Source organism: Saccopteryx leptura, chromosome 13 (assembly GCF_036850995.1).
Source record: "Saccopteryx leptura isolate mSacLep1 chromosome 13, mSacLep1_pri_phased_curated, whole genome shotgun sequence".
Classification (NCBI taxonomy): Eukaryota; Metazoa; Chordata; class Mammalia; order Chiroptera; family Emballonuridae; genus Saccopteryx; species Saccopteryx leptura.
In genome coordinates, this window is record NC_089515.1 from 7,232,218 (window position 1) to 7,255,155 (window position 22,938).

The following is a 22,938-nucleotide window of genomic DNA, read 5'->3' on the forward strand; positions in this document are numbered from 1 at the left end:
GCGCTCCCCAAGGCAGGTCCGGCAGAACCTCGTCTCGGGGGACCCGGGGCACTGTCCCTGGCTGTTTTGCCTTTTGTGCTCGGTTTGCGCAGAGGTCATTCATTGGAGCCGGGAGCTGCCAGGGAGCCAGGACGCTGTGCTCCCCTGTCATTGTCCCGAGCTGATGGTCTGAATGGGGCTCTGACGCTTGTGGAAAGAAAGCAACTGCCTTTTGTACCTGTTGGCCGGGGAGAGAGGACCCATCGGGAACTGGGCAGCTCTGGCGGCCGCAGCCGGCCGCCCTGGTGAGCTCGGCACTGGGCAGGCAGGAAAGTCTGGGTGGCACGTGGGTGTCTGCAGTGACATCCTCCCTTTCACGGGGGCTCGGTAGCAGCCAGCGCGGCTCCGTCGTGTGCAAGCAGCAGCTGGTTTTGTTTTCTTTCTCTGTTAAGATTTCCCCAGTCTTTTTGATTTTTGAAAAGAAAACTAATAGGAATAAAACCCACAATGTTTTTATTACTTGGTGTGGGAGTCTGAGATAACTTAATATGTCTGGTTTGGAGCTATTGGGGGGAAAAACATCTCGAGGCACCAACAAAACAAAAAAAGAGAGAGAGAGAACATAGAAAGCTGAAGGTGGCCACATAGTCCTCTGTGCAAAGCTCACACTGTGCAGAGGCAGGGTCCCGCCCGCCCTGCCCCTGCCCCTGCCCCTGCCCCTGCCCCATGCCCCTGCCCCTGCCCCTGCCCCTGCCCCATGCCCCTGCCCCTGCCCCTGCCCCTGCCCCCTGCCCCTGCCCCTGCCCCTGCCCCATGCCCCTGCCCCTGCCCCTGCCTGGCACAGCCACACTGAGTGGCATCTGTTCATGAACCAATCAATCTGGTACCAGTTCCTCTTCGGGCCTGTGAGTTGGCATTCTTGGACAGTGGCCTCAAACGGAAGGGGACTCTGAAGCTAGTAGATAACAGTATTGTCATGTGTTGAGGCATTGTGGTCAGTACTTTCCATAACTCAGTTAATCGGCCCTCCCGCCCTGAGACGTAGGCGACTTGTTGATAGAGGGGCAGACCATACCCAGAGAGGTTTGGTAACTTGCCCAGGGTCCACCAGCGGCAGTGGCTGGGCTGAGACGTGGGTGTGGGCCCTGCCCCCACGCTGTGCTCCACTCCTGCGCCACAGCGGATGCCAGGGAGGGAGAGGACTAACGCGGACGGCTCGGTGTTCGGGATGCCTGCCTGGCCCCACTCAGCGCACCCCGGACCCCCCGGGGGGCACGGACAAGGGAGTCAGCACTGGCTGTCGGGGTGGCTGAGGCCCTGTTCTCGTGGACCTCGGGTTCTGGGGGGTGGACTAGGCATAAACACTTAGTCGGGTGGTCATTTGATTCCTATTGTGATGTGTGTGACAAAGGAGTGACCGTGGGGTGAGGGGGAGCGAGGCACGAGGGTTTCTGTGGGTGGACTGAGCCGGTCCGGCCCGGGGTGCAGGCGGTGGTGGAGAGTCCCAGGTAACGATGGAGGAAGCGTGGGGAACAGGAGGGAACCAGGGAGCTCTGGCCCAGCGGGGAGGGAGGGGAGGTCCCAGAAGGCCTGCTGGAGGGGCAGAGACTGCGGGTGCCGGGACAGGGCCTGAAGGGGGAGGCTGCACCCAGTGAGGGGCCCGTACTTCTCTCTCTTTAAGGTACAGAACGTGTGGGGTCCTTGCTTCTGGAGCCCGGGCTGATGCCACAGCTGCTCCCCCCGACCCCACCCCCGGCCTTGTGCCCAGGAGTCGGGGTGGCCCACACTGTCTGGAGCCTCCTCCTTCCACACCTTGAGGGACCTGGGCTTCTTGGCGACATTTAGGGTTCCTGGGACTGACTGATCTTCTCTCTCCACAGGGAGACTTGAGGGCGTCTCTGGAAGTGACCTGCAGGGGCAGCGTTCCACAGCCGCAGTGTGAGTCTTCTACGTCCCCTCTTCCTGGGGGTCCCGGTCCTCTTGGACACGAGGTGGGAAGACTGAGTCAAATAGCAGGTTGCTGTCCCCGGGGGAGGGGGTGCCGCAGGAAGGCGGGGGCTGGCTGGTGACGGCAAGAGGCTCAGCAACAGCAGACGAAAGAACGCCCTTTCAAAGCCCTGCCTCAGACCTCACCCCTGCCCAGGGGATAGGTGGCCGCCAGCCTGAGCAGGACCACGATGTGGCCCCGGAGGGCTCGGGACTGCGGCCTCCTGGACAAGTCCACTCCTGAAGGAGCTGTTTAAGACCCTGGCAACGGGAGGTCGTTACCCATCGACTGTGGGCTGGGTTGTAAAATCAGCCCTAAGTGGTTACAAGCTCCGTTAACCAGTCCGAGATTGCGGGAACGGAGCAGGCCTTGGCTTGGCACCTCCGAAAGCCCGTAGGCATCGATCTGATGGGGGAACCCTTACTTCGCGGCCAGGGTGAGAGGGCCGGCTGCACTGGCACAGTCATGCCCGTGTCAAATTGCCTGCATGCCCTTGGCTCCTCTCTTGGTTTCTTACAGGGCAGAAACTTAACACCACCCATTCTAACTTTCTCTCTCTCTCTCTCTTTTTTTGTGAAATTTTTTTCTTGGAGCATATCATATATGCGTTAGGGAGCACCTACCAGACCCGTACGGCCTGATGGGTGTGCATAAACTGAACTCACCTGTGTAACCAGATCCTAGGTCCAGTACAGGACCAGCGCCCCAGAAAACCCTGGCTTCGTTCTGCGCGGTAATCACCCCCTCCCCCCAGGCAGGGACCCCCCAGCCTTGCCTGGTTCTTCCTATACTTTGTACTTTGTGTGGGGGGAACCAAGCAGCCTGTCCTCTCTGTGTCCGGTTTCTCCTACTCGGTACCACGTTGACGAGATTCTGTCCCCAGTGTTTCTTGTAGCTGTGGCTTCTTCTTCATGTTGATTGCTCAGTTGTAGCATCCATTCGACTGGGGATGGAGAACCGCAAGTACGAGCTTCTGGCTCTGGAGCCGGCGCGGAGCGTTCTGAAACCTGTCTGATGCGCACCCGGACGCATTTCCTCTGGGCACGTCCCTAGGCGCGGATCTGCTGGTCCTGGGACCGAGTGTGTGCAGCTTCAGTGCTGCTGCCAGTTTGCCAAGCGAGTGTGTCAAATTCAGGTCCTGCCAGCAGAGCAGGAGCCACTGGAAATATGGAATAAGAACCTGGAAAAATAAGACCGGGAGACGACTCCCCTTAGCCCCCTGCCCCAAAGGGAGAGGCCCCGGGGAATCCTGCTGACCCTCTGGTGGCTTTGTGTTGAATGGGTGGCTGAGAAGGGACTCTCTCCTTGATGAGGCCCCAGAAGAACGCCACCGTCCCTCCTGGGATTCTGTGTGTCATGGTCACGTCTCGCTGGCAGCCATCTCTGTACTCCAACGTGGGATGGGGATGTGTTGGTTTTTGGGAGGAGCCCAGAATGCAGTATTTCCATCACCCGCACTGAAGTAAGGACTCCAGGGCAGTCGCTGAGACGACACGGGTAGGCCTGGGGTTCCTCTCCCCTGGGTGGGTGGCGGGATGGGGGCGGCCACCACTGTGGCCCGGTCTAAAAGATTTAATTCGGAAATCACTGCAGTCCCAGAACCAACTGGTTCTGCACACTCCCCTCTTCCATGCAGCTTGACCAGTCGGACCTTTGTACCCTTTGCTCAAGGTGGGTGAAGAACATTCCTCTCCTCACCTTGAGCTGACGTTCGGGGTGACTGATAGGTTCACATGTGACCGATGTTCAGTGTGACCGGGGGTCCAAAGCAGTGGGAAGAAGCAGCTGGTGTTTCCTGGGTCCCTGTGGGTGGGTAAGGACTCAGAGTGCAGGTGTGCTGGTCTCACTGTTACAGACAGGAAACCGAAAGGGAGGGGACTCACGCTGTCCCTGAGCGCAGAGCCCCCCTGGGGCCGGGCCTGGCTGACTTCTGAAGTGTCCGCTGTCCACCTGGCTCCGTCAGTTGCTAACTCACAGCCCTGGCTGCGGCTGGATAAGGGAGGCTTGGGAGAAAAGGAATTCTGGGGCCATGAGCTTGAGGCTGAAAAGCCACCTGCAGTGACTGCCCATCTGCATCCCCTGCTCACAGAGGAAGCAGTTAATCTGGGGCAGGGCCTGGAAACCGCGCTTTTATCTGGTGCCCTGTGGAGTTGTGCATCGATTTTGGGACACAGAGACTTCGTGGTGCCTTTGGTTGGCGGCCTGGGTAAGGGGGAAAGTGAAGGAGGTAAGAAATGGTCCCGAGCAGCCCTGCTGGGTAAGGGGGAAAGTGAAGGAGGTAAGAAATGGTCCCGAGCAGCCCTGCTGGGTAAGGGGGAAAGTGAAGGAGGTAAGAAATGGTCCCGAGCAGCCCTGCTGGGTAAGGAGGAAAGTGAAGGAGGTAAGAAATGGTCCCGAGCAGCCCTGCTGGGTAAGGGGGAAAGTGAAGGAGGTAAGAAATGGTCCCGAGCAGCCCTGCTGGGTAAGGGGGAAAGTGAAGGAGGTAAGAAATGGTCCCGAGCAGCCCTGCTGGGTAAGGGGGAAAGTGAAGGAGGTAAGAAATGGTCCCGAGCAGCCCTGCTGGGTAAGGGGGAAAGTGAAGGAGGTAAGAAATGGTCCCGAGCAGCCCTGTGTGGTGGGACTTTCTGTGATGATGGAGACGCTTTGTTCCTGCCCTGCCTGGTGTGGTGACACCAGCCGCATGTGACCCATGAATGCTTTAAAATATGACGAGTGCTGCTGAGGAACTGAAACTTTAAATTGTACTTCGTCTTGATTTAACTTAAAAACAATCACTGGAAAACTTCTGAGAGTTGTTTGGAACAACTTGGACCCAGAACTTAACTTTTTCAGCTGTAAATTTCATGAGCTCTTGGAGGTCAGTGACTTGTGATGAAAATTTAGCATCCAGATTGAGATGGGCTATCAGGGTAAAATTCATACTGGATTTGGAAGACTAAGTGGGAGAAAAAATATAGTGCAAACTATTTCATTAATAACGGTTATTTATACTTGAGCCCGTATTAAAATGATACTATTTGGGGACAACATATCGATGTGAATAAAACATATGAAAACAAACTTCATCTGGAACACTTGAGATGGGGCACGTGGCCCCCATTCTCCTCCCTCTGGGACCTGTGGTTGGAGGGACCTCCCTTCCGGCGGCAGTTGGAGCCAGAGCGCTGGGAATTGGGGGAGATGAGGGCTGCCCCTCCCCCGGGCCGTCCCCTGGGCTCGGCTCACCTGGAGCAGGGTTCCAGGCCGGCCACATCCCTGGCCCTGTGCGTGGCCTCAAGAACACCTGCCCGATGAAGGCAAGTCCTCAGGGGGCTGCTCTAGGGCCCTGCCCTTCCTCCGTTCTCTCCAGGAGGGGCCTTTGGAATGAGCACGTGCTCTGGCACTCCACGCGGGGAGGAAATGCCAGAACGTGCGTGAGCACGCCTCCCTCTGGACATGCGCGGCCGGCACACGTGAGCAGGCTGGGACTGGCCACCCGTCAGGGTCAGAACTTGGCCGTGACTTGTCAGTTAAGTTGGATTTAATTTAAGTCTCCACCCTAATGGGGTAGAGCCCCTCCAAACACGATGCCACAGAAATGTGCCCCAGAAAGTATGTCGTCGGGACGGGTCTCTGCCTCCCGCCTTGGCCCCGCCGTGTCCGGAGGGGCAGTGGGAGTCCTGCGGGGAGTCCTGGGGAGGCGTGGCAGGTGGCCACACTCCGGTGAGGACTTCGGCAGACCAGCGGGTTCTCTGGGTCGGGCCAGTGGGTTCCGTGGGTCGGGCCAGCGGGTTCTCTGGGTCGGGCCAGCGGGTTCTCTGGGTCGGCAGCACTTAGCCCGTCCGACATGCTGTTACCTTCTTCCTCTTCTTCGTGGGGTTCTGGTCGCCTCCCTCGCGGGCTGTGAGCCGGGCCTGGCAGTGGCCTGGCTTGGTTCATGGCCGTGTTCTGGCTGTGCACCGGGGCCTGGCACACAGTAGGGGTCTCGTGCTTCGTTGAATGGACTGAATTAGGAGCGTGCTCTCCTAACGTGAGGGTCACGTTTGGCCCTTGGAGGTGGGTGGGGGGATTGGCCTCCTTCCTGAGTTATCCAAGTGAGTGGCCCGAGCATTGGCGGCAGGTCAGGAGCTCTGGGTCTATATTGTGCGTTAGTCGAAAACTCCCAAGTGACGGGTTTGCTTTTCCTTCTAAAAACTGCTCCTATTACATATACTGAAAAGAGAAATCTCCCGTCAGGCAGAACTTTTCTCTCTACCAAGTACTGCCTCTGTCAAACTCTGTCCTCTGCTCCTGACAGCACCGCGGGGCGACACCAGGTGTTCATGTTGTCCCAGGAGACAGCTGCAGCCACGTGGCCGCAGTCGGGCAGCGGAACTGAGATGTGGGGAACTCCCATCTAGGGTGACTTTTGCACCCTATTGTATCCCCACATTTACACGGAAGCCCAATGCGCAAAACCGCGTCGGTCAGGCTCGGAGGGGGGGGACACGACACAGCAAAGTCAAGGTAGGGAGAGAGAAAGCGGGGCCCCGTCTCCGGGGGAACTGGGGTCTGGTTCTGTGTGGATGGGCTGGCTGGTTGGGGAGGGCCTCAGGCTGACCTCTGTGCTCAGGTGTCCCTGGGCAGAGCCTGTGGCGGGGAGCACGGTGCTGCTGGCTCACCGGTCCTCTGCTCTGCTCGCCTGTTCAAAGTCACCGACTCAAACTTCTACAACCTGAAACCATAAACTCGTGACCTACCAGACTCCCAGCCCCCTCGAGTCTTCTCCCCACCCCGGGCGCAGGCCCTGCCCACTTCTCGTTTGTGCTTTTCCCTCCATCATCTCGGGGTGGGGGGGCACCCTGAGACCTGCCGGAAACCCTGGGTTCTCCACTTCGCCTCCCAGGGCCAGGCTGATGACCCCCGCAGGGCCAGATTGTTTACGCCCCTTGGCCCGTTTTCACCCATTCCGTTCTGCAGGTGGGATCTGAGTACGGCAGGGACTGACTTGAACTTCAGAGACTCTTGCATTTACTGGCCATACTCGTGGTCTGTGTGGCTGTGGTCTGTACCTGAGTTAAGCCTGCAGCGTTCAGCTGAACCCAGTTTTCTCTATATTTGGAGTGCAACGAGATGTGGGAACTCAAAGGGGACATGGGTTTGTGGGAATTTGCACCTTGGGCTGGCCAAACTCAGACTCGCCGCCTGCGCAGAGGGGCCTCCGGGGCACAATGCTGAGTGGATCTCTCTGCAGGGACACAGAACGTCTCCCCGCCTCTGAGGGGCAGAGCACCCCGCCCTCCTCCACCGACTGGTCATGTCCCACCCACGTCTGATGGCAGCTTAGCTCGGTGGGACGTGCTCCTAGTTGTTTGGAGACTTTCTTCCCAGCTTGGACTGTCGTCTTGCTAAGCCTTATTTTTTTGGGGGGGGGATATGGGGCCCCAAATCCTATCAGGCCTAAAATAAGAAGGATCCTCTTTTTACCGTTTGAATTTGTGTTTCTTTTTAATTAATGGAACGCTTTGCAGTTATTTACGAGACAAGGTCTTATTTTAAAAAGAACGTTTTCTCTAGCACCCATTTGCTTCTCCACCCCCGCCCCCTCCTTCCTCTCTGTCTCTCTCTTCCCCTCCCGCAGCCAAGGCTCCATTGGAGCAAAGATGGCCCGGGCGCTGGGGATGGCTCCTTGGCCTCTGCCCCAGGCGCTGGGGTGGCTCTGGTCGCAGCAGAGTGACGCCCCGGAGGGGCAGAGCATCGCCCCCTGGTGGGCAGAGCGTAGCCCCTGGTGGGCGTGCCGGGTGGATCCCGGTCGGACGCATGCGGGAGTCTGTCTGACTGTCTCTCCCTGTTTCCAGCTTCAGAAAAATACAAAAAAAAAAAAGTTTAAAAAAAAAGAGTGTTTTCTCTGCCTTTCTAATTGATTGGTATTTACGAGAGGGGCTGTCGAGGCAGGTGATAAGGGAAGCGGAATTTCTGTAAAGAGCTCGGTGATTCTTTTTAAACAGAAGACATTCAGCTGTATGTCTTCATCTTCTTTTTCTGGACCAGAATGTGATGGATCCATTGTTATAGCGGGCGGGGAAGTGATTCCTTTTGGGGAGTCGGCCTTCAAGAAGAGGCCAGGGTGGAACATGGCAGCGTGTGACAGAACAGACCAGAGACACCCCGACAGGTTAGGCTGAGACAAACGCGGAGAGCCGGTGGTGACGGGACCAGCAGTGGGGATGATGACAAGCGTCAGAGCAGAGCGGCCAGGCTCCTTGCCCAGCACTGTTCATGGGTTAGCCACCCCCCCCCCCCCCGCCACCCCACAACTCCGTCAGACCAGACAGTGTCGCCTTCATCCCGTTTTTCAGATGGGTACTGAGGCGGGCGTGGGGTCAGGCCGTCTCAGTGACCCCTGGGCTCAGGGCCACCACCCTGCTCCCGAGGGCCCAGCCAATGGAGACTGACCCCGGAGCAGGTGGCCATATGCTTTTTCTTTTTCTTTCTTTCTTTCTTTTTTTTTTTTTTTGCTTCAGTTAGTTTACTAATCGAGGCAAAGAGCCTGCGAGTTTTGACATGAAGTATCTGGATAATTGCCTCAAAGCGTCATTTCCATTTCTGCATGTTAAGACACAGCCTTTAATGAAATTTGAAAACCCAGCTTCACTTGGGGAAATGGTATCAATTTCTACGCCCGACTTTGCGGAGAGACCGCGGTGGCTGCGGCCTGTGACGGGCTTCCCTGCAGCCACACGCCCCGTCCGTCACCTCCTGTTTGTCTGGCTTGGCCGCCAGCTGGGACTTGGGGCCGTAGGTTGGCTGACCTCCTGACCTGGGAAGGGTGCCCTTTACAAAGATGGTCTCTCTGGTGCCTGGCTTTGGTTCTGAGGTTCTGTTCTGGTGGCTTCTGTGCCCACCGGGACCGCAGGTGTTGGGCGGGCAGGACGGAAGCGTGCCCTCTCTTCTGCGGCCCTCCCCGAGGACCGAGCGCTGACCACCGAGCAGATCAGTCTGAACAAGGAGGGAGGGAGCCAGCAGTGTCCCTGCATGTAAATTACGGGCCAGAAAATACCCACAGAAGGTAATAACTAAGAGCTTCATGCCACCTTTGAAAAATGTTCCTAATTTTTTTTTTTTTGAGATCCCCAAAGAGAACTTGAAAGAGGCTTGATATAAGCTGCCGGTGCTTGTGCCCGATGATCGTGTCATCCGGCTTCAGGGCAGAATGTGGTTCCAGGGAGCTATCATCGTGTCCCTTGTGATGGGGGCTCGCACATCCAGTGCTGCTCTGAGAAGCCCTGTCAGTCACGTTGGGTTTGCAGACAGTGGCTCTGCTTCAACTGCAAAGCCTCTGGCGGGGGGTGGGGGGGGTCCAGATCCTCACGGGGGAGGGGTGAGCGGGACAGAAAGGGAGAAAGGGCATTGGCTCCACGGCATGTACTCCATGAGTCCTGTCCCTCCCAAACCCTGTGTGGTCTCAGGAAGCTGTGGGAGGGGAATGGCCAGTGGTGGGGAGGCAGCCCCGAGAAAGAGCTGTCTGACTGTGTGACCTCTGCCCCACCCCTGCTATGGGGGAGAGGTGCTCAGCAGTCAGGTGGCGGTGCTCCCTCCCCAGCTGACTCGCCTCCCTCCCCTTTTTAAATTTTGGACTGAATGCTATTGGCCGTTTTTAGGGAAGAAAGCGTCTTTGGGATTGGTTGCTAATCACTCATTTTTGCTCAGCATTTTACAACAGCAAGAAAGGGTGCGAAAAACTCAGCGCACCTGAGTCAACCTGGGGCAGTCCAGCCTTGTAACTCCTTTGTCAGCAGAATGAAAATAGCTCCAATGTCTGAACGTAGAGGGAAAAAATAAAATAAAAAGTGAGCCCAGACTGCTCTGTGAGGCTGTGAACTTGCTTCCTTCTGCCAGCTCGCCAGCGGAGGAGGGGGCGAGGGTCAGCAACCTTGGGCAAACTGGGGGGGGGGGGGGAGAAACCCCTGGGATGGAGTCCTGCCAGGTGGAGAGCTTCTAGAAGCATCCGTTGCGTGTGTGTGTGTGTGTGTGTGTGTGTGTGTGTGTGTGTCCCGCTGCTGGAGCAGAGCTGGCTGACACCCGGAACACTTCCAGCCCGGCACTCGGGAATGCCATGGATAATTTTTTTCAATCCAAAATTCTAGTCTTTCCCCCACCCATTAAAGCCGGTAAAACCCTGAAATTAATTAAGTGGAGGAACTCATTTAATTACATAGGTAATTGGTACTTTTCTCTTCTGGAGAGTAGACAAGGGGGAAGCAGCTGAGGGGACAAAAAAAGAAGGAAGAAAGAAAGGAGACGGCATGTGGAGGTGTAAGTTGACTTTGACCACTTGGTGTTGCTGAAACAGTTCCAAGTTTCCTGTATGGGAAAGAAAGGAAAGTGATCCAGAAGGAAAAGGGACCCCCCCTTCTTTTGTCCTGAACTCAGGCCCGAAGCATTGTGTCTATGGAGGGAGCGCCTTCAGAAAGGACTCTACGAACTGAAAATGGGTAAAAAAACGAAGCAAAACGGAAAAAACAAAACTGGCCACAGATAAGAATCCTGTAATTAACAAAGACATGTCATTTTGGTGTTTTCTTAAGTAGGAAAGCTAATTTAGAGAGGCTGGAGGCGTGCTGGAGGTGGGCGGGGGTGAGACCGCAGGTGGGGGCCCTCTGAGACCCTTGTTTCTGCTCCTTCAGAGCTGGGGGGGAGGGCTGGGGGCTCTCTTCGGGTGTCAGGAACCTGAGGCCACCAAACAGCCCCACAGTGGAGCCAGGGCCAGCTGTAGGATCAATCCGTACCAGGAAATGGATTTGTTTGGTGACATAGGTACTAATCCTAGACAGCCAGAATTTAAAAACCTGCAGAAAATTCTATTTAAAAACAAAACAAAAAAAGCCCTCCCGTTTTTATTGGGAATTTTCTGTTCACGACAGATTTGTATATGTGTTGCTGGTCTCCCTCCCTCCCTTCCTTCCTTCCTTCCTTCCTTCCTCCTTCCCTCCCTCCCCATTTTCTTCCTTCAGGAAATATTTGTCACCATGAACAAAATAGATAGATACCCTTGCCTTCCCAGAGCTGGCAGTAAGGTGGCCTGCCCCAAGTCACACAGTTTGCGTGGTGGTCTCAGGATTGTGTGCTGTCCCCTGTGTGCCTTTCCAGAGCTGGCAGTAAGGTGGCCTGCCCCAGGTCACACAGTTTGCGTGGTGGTCTCAGGATTGTGTGCTGTCCCCCGTGTGCCTTTCCAGAGCTGGCAGTAAGGTGGCCTGCCCCAGGTCACACAGTTTGCGTGGTGGTCTCAGGATTGTGTGCTGTCCCCTGTGTGCCTTCCCAGAGCTGGCAGTAAGGTGGCCTGCCCCAGGTCACACAGTTTGCGTGGTGGTCTCAGGATTGTGTGCTGTCCCCTGTGTGCCTTCCCAGAGCTGGCAGTAAGGTGGCCTGCCCCAAGTCACACAGTTTGCGTGGTGGTCTCAGGATTGTGTGCTGTCCCTTGTGTGCCTTTCCAGAGCTAGCAGTAAGGTGGCCTGCCCCAAGTCACACAGTTTGCGTGGTGGTCTCAGGATTGATTGTGTGCTGTCCCCTGTGTGCCTTTCCAGAGCTGGCAGTAAGGTGGCCTGCCCCAAGTCACACAGTTTGCGTGGTGGTCTCAGGTTTGTGTGCTGTCCCCTGTGTGCCTTCCCAGAGCTGGCAGTAAGGTGGCCTGCCCCAAGTCACACAGTTTGCGTGGTGGTCTCAGGATTTTGTGCTGTCCCTTGTGTGCCTTTCCAGAGCTGGCAGTAAGGTGGCCTGCCCCAAGTCACACAGCTTGCGTGGTGGTCTCAGGATTGTGTGCTGTCCCCTGTGTGCCTTTCCAGAGCTGGCAGTAAGGTGGCCTGCCCCAAGTCACACAGTTTGCGTGGTGGTCTCAGGATTGTGTGCTGTCCCCTGTGTGCCTTCCCAGAGCTGGCAGTAAGGTGGCCTGCCCCAAGTCACACAGTTTGCGTGGTGGTTTCAGGATTTTGTGCTGTCCCCTGTGTGCCTTCCCAGAGCTGGCAGTAAGGTGGCCTGCCCCAAGTCACACAGTTTGCGTGGTGGTCTCAGGATTGTGTGCTGTCCCCTGTGTGCCTTCCCCTGTGTGCCTTCCATTGCCATCTGGTGGCTCCACGGCCAGTGCCTCACGTGGGCACTTGGGTTGTCAGGAGAAGTTCTTATGTTGAGCTGACTTCCGCTCTGAGCACTGTGTGTGCTTCGGCCAAATATTTGTTTTTATGAAACAGACCAGAGCAGTTCTTGATAGGAAGTCAGCTATAAGGACTGTTTAAAAGTCATTTTTAAAAAAAATGTTTGAGCCTTTTTTTTTTTTTTTAGCCCGGGAGAAGTCTGTTCTCTGTAAACAAGTCCCGACCTTCCCAATGAACACCACCCAGGTCTTTATGAAAGAAGCCCCCATTTTTCTGTGGTTGATACCAAGAAGGATTTAACTTGTTTACCTGCAGCTCAGCAGTCAGACTTTATATCCTGGGTCACCTCCCCTCCAGTCCCCTCTCTGCTTTACCTACTTGCCGCAGGGGGCTTCTGTCCTGGGCCAGCAGCCCCTGCCCACTGACAGGCTAGACATGGATGGCAGCGTTCCATCGGCGTCTTAGCTGGGCTCTAGAGACACAGAGGTGTTCTGGAAGAACATAACCCTGTTAGGATATTTATTGAGTGTCCACCTCTTCACCATCGAGTATTGAAACTTGGAGAGATTTATTTTTTGGGAAAAAAGAAATCATACACACTACCAAATGCTTTCAGAAATGTGTCTACTTACCAGAGGAGAGAAAAGAATTTCTTTTCTGTAGACCGGTGACATCTAAGGTCAGCGCGTAGGGCGGGACACCTCTACAGAAATACTTGCTCTTATTTATTTTACAGACGGTAGGAATCTGGATTTCGGGTTTGAATGGGGTCATCAGAAACTGGGTCTGCTTTCTGAAAGGGTTTGGAACTACCATTTTTAAAAAGTCAGTTTCTTCTCTGGGTCTCTATTCCCATCTAAAGAGCAGCTCTTGGCTCTAGTGTCCTGGTGGCACCAGCATCTTCGTCGCTGGGTCACTGGGGGGGGGGGCTCCTCTCTGTTTCAGACTTGTCCAGACATTGCTGATAGGAAGCCTTTGTGACTTTCCTTCTCCCTGTTTCTATCCACACTTGGCTGGTCTTCCTACTCCAGGCGGGAGTTCCTCCTGCTGACCTGAGATCCTGGTGGCAGTCGGGAGGGAGGGAGAGACGGAAGGACGGAAGGCGGTCATGGTGGTGTGGGTGTCGTTGATTGAGCATGTGGGGTTGGCAGGCACCCTGCAAGCTTGTCGCGTGGATTATCCCATGTAATCCTCACAGCTCTCTACACCACTTCACTGCTCAGAGCCTCAGTGTGCTTACCTGCAAAATGGAGCAATTATATAGACTCTTTGAAGACTCCAAAATTGAGAAGTAGCATAGTGCTACTTCCCGTTCTGTTAACTCCACCACCCTCATCTGCGAACACCCCCACCCCCACCCGCCCTACATTGGTGCTTCTTAAGCTCTTCTCCAGGGTACCCTGAAGGCAGAAAGTGATCAACTCCCACTAGGGGGCCCAGGCTGGCCCCAGGCAGCCTGCAGCAGAGGGGAGCTGGAACTCTCTCTGCAGACTTTGTATCTCTCAGTGACCTATCTGAGTGTAACTTCATTTAAAAACAGTATTTCAAATGTTTAAATAGTTTAAACTGGAAGATTCAAATTGTTTTTGTAGCTTCCTGCAGCTTCTGGCATGCCTCGGGATAACCCTGGGAGGGGGTGGCACACCTCCTCACACCCGTGGGGGGCTGGTACACCTCCCCCCCCCCCCGCCCCTGGGGGGGCTGGCACACCTCCTCACACCCGTGGGGGGCTGGCACACCTCCCCCCCCGCCCCTGGGGGGGCTGGCACACCTCCTCACACCCGTGGGGGGCTGGTACACCTCCCCCCCCCGCCCCTGGGGGGGCTGGTACACCTCCCCCCCCGCCCCTGGGGGGGGCTGGTACACCTCCCCCCCGCCCCTGGGGGGGCTGGTACACCTCCCCCCCCCCGCCCCTGTGGGGGGGCTGGTACACCTCCCCCCCCGCCCCTGGGGGGGCTGGTACACCTTGCCCATCCCTGGGGCTTACGTTCCCAAGCTGGAGTTGGGGCTAGAGGTATAGTCCTTGCCTCTTCCCACACCTTGTGAGGGCCAGGCCTGTCTCATGGGACAGTGAATGTTCACCGACTGCAGGTGACACCCTGGAGAAATCCTCTGCTACCTGTTTCTGAAATCCCCCAGAGGACAGGGAGACACAGTCAGCTGACTTCCTCTTCCCATCAGAAAGAAATTCCAAAGTAGTGCTATTTCAGGCGATTCTTCTCATTCAAGGGTTAACCGGATTCTTATTTTGCTTATCTTTGGAAATAAAACAATGTTTAAAAGTGTACTGATCAGCAAGGCCATCTGGTGGGGAGGACGCAGCTGCTCCTGTTAGATTGTGCCGCCTCTAATTTATTCGCTGTCGGGGGCCCTGCGCAGCTGCAGGGCCATTGTTCGCAGATGGGTTTGAACGTGGAAGCTACGTGTCCATGCATGTCCTCTGTCCTCTGGTCTCCGCCTGTCCTGAGGGACATTTGGGTTGGGCATCTTCTGCTATTTGCCAGCCTTTGCATTCTTCCCGAGTCATGCCAAAGCAGGCAGGAGGGATCTGGGGACCCAAGTGGGGACAGGGCCATCCTGCTCCTTTGGGCCCTCATCTGTATTGTACTTGGAGTCTCATTTTGTTCATTTTCCTGTTGGTGTGAAGGAAAAGCTGTTGGAAGGTAACTAGACTCTACTTCTCATCTTTGTGGTCTGGCTGTGCAAGAGCGTCAGTCTAAAAGTGGGTCACTTCCTCCTGATAGCTAAGGTTCATGGGGGCTGATGTTTGAACCCTCAAAAGCATGCATGAAAGAGTAATAGAATTTGTCACATATCTGGGTTCCTGAGATCATTGGACCATGTGCTGATCCTTTGAGAAGAGGACGCTGAGGGTCTAAGTCAGGGGTCGTCAACCTTTTTATACCTACCGCCCACTTTTGTATCTCTGTTAGTAGTAAAATTTTCTAACCGCCTGCCGATTCCACAGTAATGGTGATTTATAAAGTAGGGAAGTAACTTTACTTTATAAAACTTATAGAGCAGAGTTACAGCAAGTTAAAGCATATAATAATAATTACTTACCAAGTACTTTATGTTGGATTTTCGCAAAGTTTGGCAGAATAAATCTTTATAAAACCACTAACTATAGTTAAATCTATCTTTTTATTTATACTTTGGTTGCTCCGCCACCACCCAACATGAAAGCTGGAACGCCCACTAGTGGGTGGTGGGGACCAGGTTGACCAGCACTGGTCCGGAGTTTACCTGCAGTCATGTGACTGGGTAAGGGGCGTGCCAGGGGCCTGCCCAGGCCTCTAGACTCCCAGGCCAGCTCTCTCTCCTCTACTCTAAGTCAGTGATTATCAACCAGGGTTCTGCAAAGAATAGTTAAAACATGCAAAACCTGACTATTTGGTCAGGGGCGCTGACCTCTTTTCCCTTAGATCGTCAAATAAAAAAAAATGACAACATCCAACAGAACAATAGTTATCTGGGGCAAATGAATCAAAATGATACCTATTTTGTTTGGTCAGATCATCAAAAACATATTTTTTGGTGTGCTGCAGAATTTTAGTAATTAGTATATATTGTGCTGTGAGATGAAAACAGGTTGAAAATCACGGTTCTAAGTCCTATTGGGGGGTGGGGGGTGGGGGGGTAGGTGTGTATAGCATGAAATTCTGTGGGCCCGTTTCCCCCTCTGTAAAATGGGAGTGTTCATTGTGCTTTTCTCTTAGATTATCCTGGTGTCCCAATAGGACAACTCACCTAAACCCCAGCCTGGTGTCTGGACCCCGGGAAGCTCTCAACAGACAGTAGCTTGCGTCACTTGTAGCATGGTTCTCACTAAGGGGTTAAGAGCCCTGCTCTGGGGGTCTGCTGGCAGGTTGCCCCTTTGCTTGGTAACCTAGAAACTGTTTAGTGGGCAGCCTCACTCCCTGTGCCCTGGTCGAGTCACCCACTCCTGCCGTGCCTCCTGGCCCGGGAGATGGGGTTGGCTGAGGGCTGACCTTGCTGCTGCTTCATCTCGGGTTCTGAGCCGGTTTTCCCAGAGCTCTGGTCTTAATGATGGTGCCGGAGAAAGGCTCATGGACCTGGTTAGCGGTGGGGTTCGGTGCAGGCTCTTAACCCAGCTCTGCCTCAGTTTCCTACATGTAACTCGGGGATGTCAGTGCTGACCTCCCAGGGCTACCATCACGAAGGGACCCTTCGTGGCTCTGCGCATGGCAGGGGCCCAACAATCGTGTGTTCCTCCTGCTGCTGTCACCGTCCCTGGATTCCTTGAACGCCCTAAACCAGGTCCACATCTAGATGTGCGCACCCCAGTCTGCGCCAAGAGTGATATTTAATTTTTGATTTCATTTCAAATGTCTTAAAACGGGCTGAACGTTGCTTCCTTGGTATGCTTTACGTGATGCGACTGTCATCGCTTCCCTGCCAAGAGCCACTTCAGTGGGCGAGTTTCACAGCGAAGTGTGGAGGCGCGTCTGGCGTAGGTCCGTCGGCGGTCGGAGAACCCTCGTCAGTAGGTAGACAAGCCTGAGCGGGAAATCTAGCCTAAACCTAGTACTTGTTTGAGTTGCTACTGGAAATAATAACATGAATGTTCAGCAAGAGCGTTCCCCCCCGTCGGTTTCAGAAAAAGAAAATTGTGGGTTGTGTCACAAAGACCTGTGGCGTCTTGTGTGCACATTGGAATCACTGGGTGACAGCTGCGGCGTGAACATGGTCACAGGCTCTTGTCCCCTGCCCCTGATCGTTTGTGCACGTCAGAGAGACGGGGGCAGTGCCCTCTCGCCGGGCGGTTGTGCAGGAAGATGGAGCAGATGACCCTGTTGTTGGAGAGCCGCCCGCCCCAGAGACCATTGAATAGACCCCTTGCCCTCCCGCCTCCCGGTTGGAGAGACTCTGGGCTGGGGGTTGGGCAGAGCTGTTATGAGGCTGTGTCGTTAGCTCCGTGAATCAGCGCTGGGTCTTCCCGGGGTCTGCACGTTCTCAGGGGCTGGTGGGCTTCAGAGGGTCTCGGATATGGGATCAATGGAGGGTGGGCAAACAGAGGTTCGCCGTTGTGAGTGCACGACACACATTGATTCTTGTATCATTGTTTATTAATTATGGTATTCTTTGCCTTACAACGGTGAGCCCACGTTTGCCCACCCCCTGTGTGATCTTTGAGTGTGGGTGAGTTTTGGAAGCTTCTGGAGACCTTGTTCTGGGATCTGATGGGCTGTCGCCGAAGGGCTGGGGGGGTGTGTTTTCTGTATCTGTGGCCTCAGCAAACGCTGTGGGTGCCTGATAAACCGTTAGGCTGTAGGCTGCGAATAAGGAGAAAACACTCTGTGCGTCTTCTGGGTCAGTTGACCGTTCTGTTCGGCATAAAGCGGGCACTGCCCGGCTTCCCAGTCCTCGCTGCGGAACCGCTGGCTTCTTATCAACCCTGGACGGCATAACAGGTGATGACAATGGGATTTTATTAGGGGCATGTCAGTGTCAAACCGCACACGTGAGTGTTAGGGCGGAAAGAGGACGTCCCGACTCCATGGTGTACACACAAGGACAACGGCCCGCAGAAGTCCGTCCTCACTGCAGAAACTCAGCTCAGGGGCCGCACGCAGTAGCTTGTTGCCTTGTCGGGAAGGTGCCGCCATAGTGGCTCTGTCCAAGTGCAGACGGTGGTGGCAGCCCCCACTCTGTCATCCAGAACCCAGGCTTGTCCCTTCAGTGTGCAAGAAGAGCAAAGGATGGGGGGACAGCACTGCTCCCGTTCCTGCCTGCCTGGCACAAGGCCCATTCCGTCCCCCTCCCCCATCGCGGCTTCAGCGCTTTGTTATCAGACAAGGGGGCCACCCCCAGCCCCACCGCTGCCCACCCTCCCTCCCAGCCCTCTGCCCGCCTTCTCCCTGCCCCCCACGTGGCTCCAGGCCAGCCTCCGCAAAGCTCGTTCCTGTCCTGGTGCTGTCCCTGTCACATATCACACTGCACAGCTGGCGGAGGTCCACCCCAGTGGCCATGGTTGGAGACTCGGTGTCCCAGACCGACAAGCTGATTGAAGGAAGTGCCCGTGTCCCCTCCCATGGCCGCCTCCCCGAGTGCTTCCCTCCCCGGGGCTCCTCGTCTTGGGTCTCTGGGTGAGACGCAAGCCTGTTCTTCACGACGGATTCCTGCAGCGATGGAAGGTGCTGGCAGCACTGCTGGGCTATCTGCGGCCAGGCTGGGCTGACGGGGCAGAGGTTAGGATGAGCTCCCTCGTTGATGAGGTGCGGGGAGAAGACTGGGGTCAGGATCCGGGTCTTGATCATGAGCTGTGCGTCCTTGGGCAGAACCGCACTGGGCCTCAGTTTCCTCAGTTGTAACCCGCAGGGCTGCACGAGCAGGTGCCCACAGGTTTTGGTTGGCAGGAGCCAGCTGAGGTGTTGACCTGGGCTGTGTCTGCCCCTCCCCCCGGCACTTTCGAGGAGTTCCAGATTTTTCAGCGAGAAGGACTGCAGTACAGGTCCCTGGGATGCCCCAAGAGTCTCTCTCTGCTGTCTCTCCTCCCAGGAGTGGCTCACTCCGCCCAGACGTGTAAGGCCTCTGGGGATGGCCACCTTTCTGGAAGGCTGACCCTCCCTGTGAAACCCTGAATCAAGTTCTGGATGGACGATCGGTCTGAATGGGCCAAGCCTTTCTCGAGCTGCACCCACAGAGGCCCCAGGTTCTCAGGGCTCCCCAGCCTGGTGACTGAGGTGCCCGAGTGAGCCCGGTGGGCCCTGTTGTTCCCTCTCTCGTTTCTGATGTGCGGCCTGACTCTCCCTGCGCCTGCCTGCCTGTGGCTGCCACCTGCCTCTTCTCCTTCATTACTCAGGATCAGTTGCAGACAGGACAAGCGGACGCCTGTGCTGACAATTACATACATACAGTGAAAGCAGGGAGGCCCGGGGGCCACTCCTGTAATAATAACACGAACAACACCTATCATTTGCTGAGGCTTGCCCTGTGCCGGGTGCCAGGTTAAACATTTTGTGTATGTGATCCCATTTGCTCTTCACATCCATGTTGGGGCGCAGAGAGAGTTTTAGCCCCATTTTACAGATGAGGGAATCAAGTCACAGAATGGTTAAGTTGGTCTCCTGAGATAAAGCTGATTCCCTCGGTCGGATGCAAAGGAGGCTGCAGAGTGTGGAGACTTGATCTCGGTGAAAATGCATATATTTATATATATTGTGGAGTCAGTTGAGAGTGTGCTTTCTATGCCATAAAACATGGAAGGTAGTCATTAACAAGTAGGGTGCTGATGATGAACTTATGTGATTAGAAATAACAGGCTGAGTTTCGTATGACACACATTTTGGGCCAGCTGGGTAGACCCTGCTGGTCGCACAGGGTGAGGATGAGGATCCCGTTTCAGATGCAGCACGGATGAGGCGTCTCTGGCAAGGAAGCCGTAAGAATCATGCAGGCTGCAGGAAGGGCTTGCTCAAGGAGAGGAAGCAAGGAGGAAATAATAGAAACTCTAAACCTGGGAAGGAGCAAGGCCTTGTCATTAGGAAGTGGGAAGAATGGGGCCCTTCGTCCGGGTAACTAAAACAGAACAGCTGTGGTTGTCATAACACATGTTCTGCCAGAAAACCACCTGGTGCGTGACATTTGGGCTGTTACGTTTTGGTCTGAGAAAGGCTGCCATCTGGGCTTTTGGTGTCTCTGGTTCTGGTGTTTGCTGAGGGGTTCTTTAGGTCTTTGGGTGAGTTGCTTGTGATTCACGTGACTCATATAAACACACTTTTTGGAACTCTTTACGTGTGGAATTATACCAGTTTAACTTAGTCGCGTCGCTTGTTTGTAACCTGTGGCAGAGTGCGTCACATAACAAAATGCCCCAAAACTCAGTTACTTAAAACAAGCATGAATTATTCCACGCGTGTCCCTGGGGACCAGTTGCGGCAGGCTGTGCTCATCCAGGTGGCTCTGCTCCACATTCCCTCGTCCCCGTCCTGGCCGCGCCACCGTGCCCTTCCCGCGGGGACGGCATAGCTGCCCAGGGCAAGCAGCATGTCTTCAGCCCCGGACTTGGAACTCCTTGTTGTCACTCCTGCCTCATTCTGTTGGTCAAAGCGAGTCTCCACACCCAAGCCAAAGAGGGGAGAAATGTATTCCACTCCCTTTGTTGGAGGAACTGCTGAGTCACTCACGGGGCGGGGGGTGTGAATACAGAGAGGGATCTTACACTGAGTTATGGGGTCGATGCTCTAACCCACTGAGCCATCCAGTCAGGGCGGGATTGTACAGTGAAACCAATAATGCAATCTACAGTAACTATACTGCTCACAGGAATGAGGAGATATTTAATTGCTTCATATTTATTTTGAGATATCCCCTAATTTTGGTGAGCAGTATAGTAACAGACTGCTACTTATCAAATGCTTAACTGCGGGCCGGAACTCTGTGGACATAGCACTAGTAAGCACCATGGTACGTAGTAAGCACCTGCGATGGGCCAGCCACTCTGCTAAACGCTTTACAGGAATTGTCTCACTTGCTCCTCACAGCAGTGCTATGACATGGGTCCTATAATCATTCCCAGTTTACATCTGAGGAAACAGGACGAGAGGGGTTGAGCGTCTTGCTCAAGGTCAAAGCTGGCTAACCAGCTCCAGCACCCATGCTGTGCTGTTGGATGGCATCTGTTACTGTCAAGGGCTTCTTTTGAGAATACCGAGGCCCAGATCACTGAAGTGACTTGTCTAAGGTCACTGAGGTGGACACGACCTTAGCATCCTGGTCCGTACGGCTGCTGCTTTTTCTTTCCACCACGGTGGAGGCCAGTGAGCCTTCATCAAAGGGCGTAGCTTTATCCTGTTGATTGACTACCGCGTGATCAAAAGCATTAAACCCCAGGTAGGAGATTGAAACTGACTGTCTCTGGTAGGTACAGACAGTCTTGTTAGCTTTCTCAGCCTCAGTGACAGCCTTCTGATGTCTTTGAGCTCTATGTGAAAAAAAAAAACAAAAACCACACAAATATTCCTTCCTCTACTTGTTGATGAAAATTCCTTTGAAAAATGGACTTCCGTATACATAGCTGAAAGAGAAATGTCGGCAGGTAGACAGGCTAATCAGAAGAAGGCTTTGTGTTTTAGTAAAGGTTAATTAGAACCATCAATTTTTTTCTTTTCCTCCCTTTAAAACATTAAAGTGAAATAATGTTATTAGCCGTATTTTCTTCTCTGCTCCCAGAGGGCACATGTAAATGTTCTACCTAAATGAAGCTATTTATTTAAATCCATTCAGATTTCTTTTGAAGTTTCATACATCTTTCTTCTGCTGTATCAGCTTATAGCTACAATAATTTAATAAGTTTTTCCTGGGGTGAAATTGGATGCCCTTTATCGATCTAACACACCGAGGGGGCATTCAATTACTTAATCTACAGCAGGATTGCTGGGTCTTTCAATTACGATTTTTGTTATAAATGGCTTGCTAATGATGCTTGGGGTGCATAGGTTAATAGGGGGCATCCTAGCCAGGGCCGGGGGAATCGGACGCTTTCTATTTCGGGGCCAGTTAATCTGATCTCTCGCGGTGGCAGGGGGCTCCCACAGGTATAGTCTGTGTCCACAGGGCTCAGCTCCGCGCCCAGCCTGGGAAGCGATCTCACTGAAACGGACACCTGAGCACTTAGGTTGAGAATCTAAACCAGAGCGCCAGGGGTCCCGTCTAATCTGAGCCCGCTGGCACCGAAACGTGGACATTCTAGACAGGTGGGTGCGGTGCCAGGGGCGTGCGTGGTTCCCTTGTTCAGTGCAGTGCCCCCCCCAGTGTTGGGTTTCTGAAGGACCAACTGTTCTTGGGATAATTGGTGGCGGAGGGAGGAAGCCAGTTCAGGGACAGAGGGAGTCATCCATTTTCCTCAGCACAGTCACATTGACTTGAGTTTTCTTCGCGGAGTTACGCTCGTAAGTAGTTATACATAGTGTAAAGATCCTTTTGGAAGGCTAGGTCGTGGGCATCCCTGTTTGCACTTGGATGAACCCCAGCCCTGACTCTGCCATCCAGTCCCTACGGAGCCTGGTCCCTGCCTTCCCTCCCACCTGCGTCTCTCAGGTCCCACCTGCCCCCTTAGCCCAGGGGTCTGCCCTCGCGCATGCGGTCCGGTCCGGAAGGTCCTCGAGGTCCCTGGTCTCCAGAATCTCTCCTTCGTGGGGTCTTCACTTCTCCGGATTCCTGTGTGGCTGCCTCCTTGGTGGTCGTACGGACGTCCCTTCCTAAACTGCGGCTTCCCTGGCGGTTCTGTCTGCTGTACCTCCGCCCCTGAGGCGACCACTCTCATGGGGCCGGGGGTGAAGGTCAGGGATGCCGCTCCGAATGCCACAGGGCACAGAACAGCCCCCGACAGCGAAGAATGGTCTTGTCTGTAGTGCGGCATCGAGAACCTCCATTCCAAGGGTTTTCTTGTACTCTCCCTTTTAATTTTCCTCATGACCTGTGGGCATCCGAGGTGCTTCTCTTCCTCATTGTGACTTTCTTGTTGTCTGCAGCCACCGATTCCCGGTGGAACGCAAGCGCCAGGCGGGAAAAGCTCTGCCCCTCCCAGTCACCCCTGCACCACTCCTGTCCTGGAGGGCGAGGTTTGGCTCTGCCCTTGCCAGGTTGCATGCCCCGTCCCCACCTGTTATTTTTAACCAGCATTTCATATACTATACTCGGGGCATATGCTTTGGTAAAACTTGTACAGGTTAGATAGTTTTCTATTTTATCTCAAAGCCCCCCCCCCCCCCCCCCCCCCCCCCCCCCGCACCAGACTCCAGCTGGGCGACCTACAACTCAAGAAGTTCTGACGCTAACTGCTGGGAGTTAGTGCGGAGCCCCCAGGTGAGGTGCTCAGTCCCCCGAGGCTGCCCCCACTTC

General features: G+C 54.6%; 1 protein-coding gene across 18 annotated transcripts in view; it reads left to right on the forward strand.

Moving 5' to 3' along the window:
• The window catches only part of CHST15 (carbohydrate sulfotransferase 15), a 79,210-nt gene that overhangs the window by 17,562 nt on the left and 38,710 nt on the right, over positions 1 to 22,938 (forward strand). For 8 of the 18 annotated variants that reach the window (XM_066355033.1, XM_066355028.1, XM_066355035.1 and 5 more), the window contains one exon: positions 1,860 to 1,917. The exons of 3 other annotated variants lie outside the window; for them this stretch is intronic. The gene's annotated coding sequence lies outside the window, so the exon portion shown is untranslated. Of the gene's footprint in view, positions 1 to 1,859; positions 1,996 to 6,397; positions 6,452 to 14,650; positions 14,736 to 22,938 lie in introns of those variants that run through there. 7 more of the 18 variants (XM_066355040.1, XM_066355031.1, XM_066355032.1 and 4 more) reach the window with 4 other exon arrangements.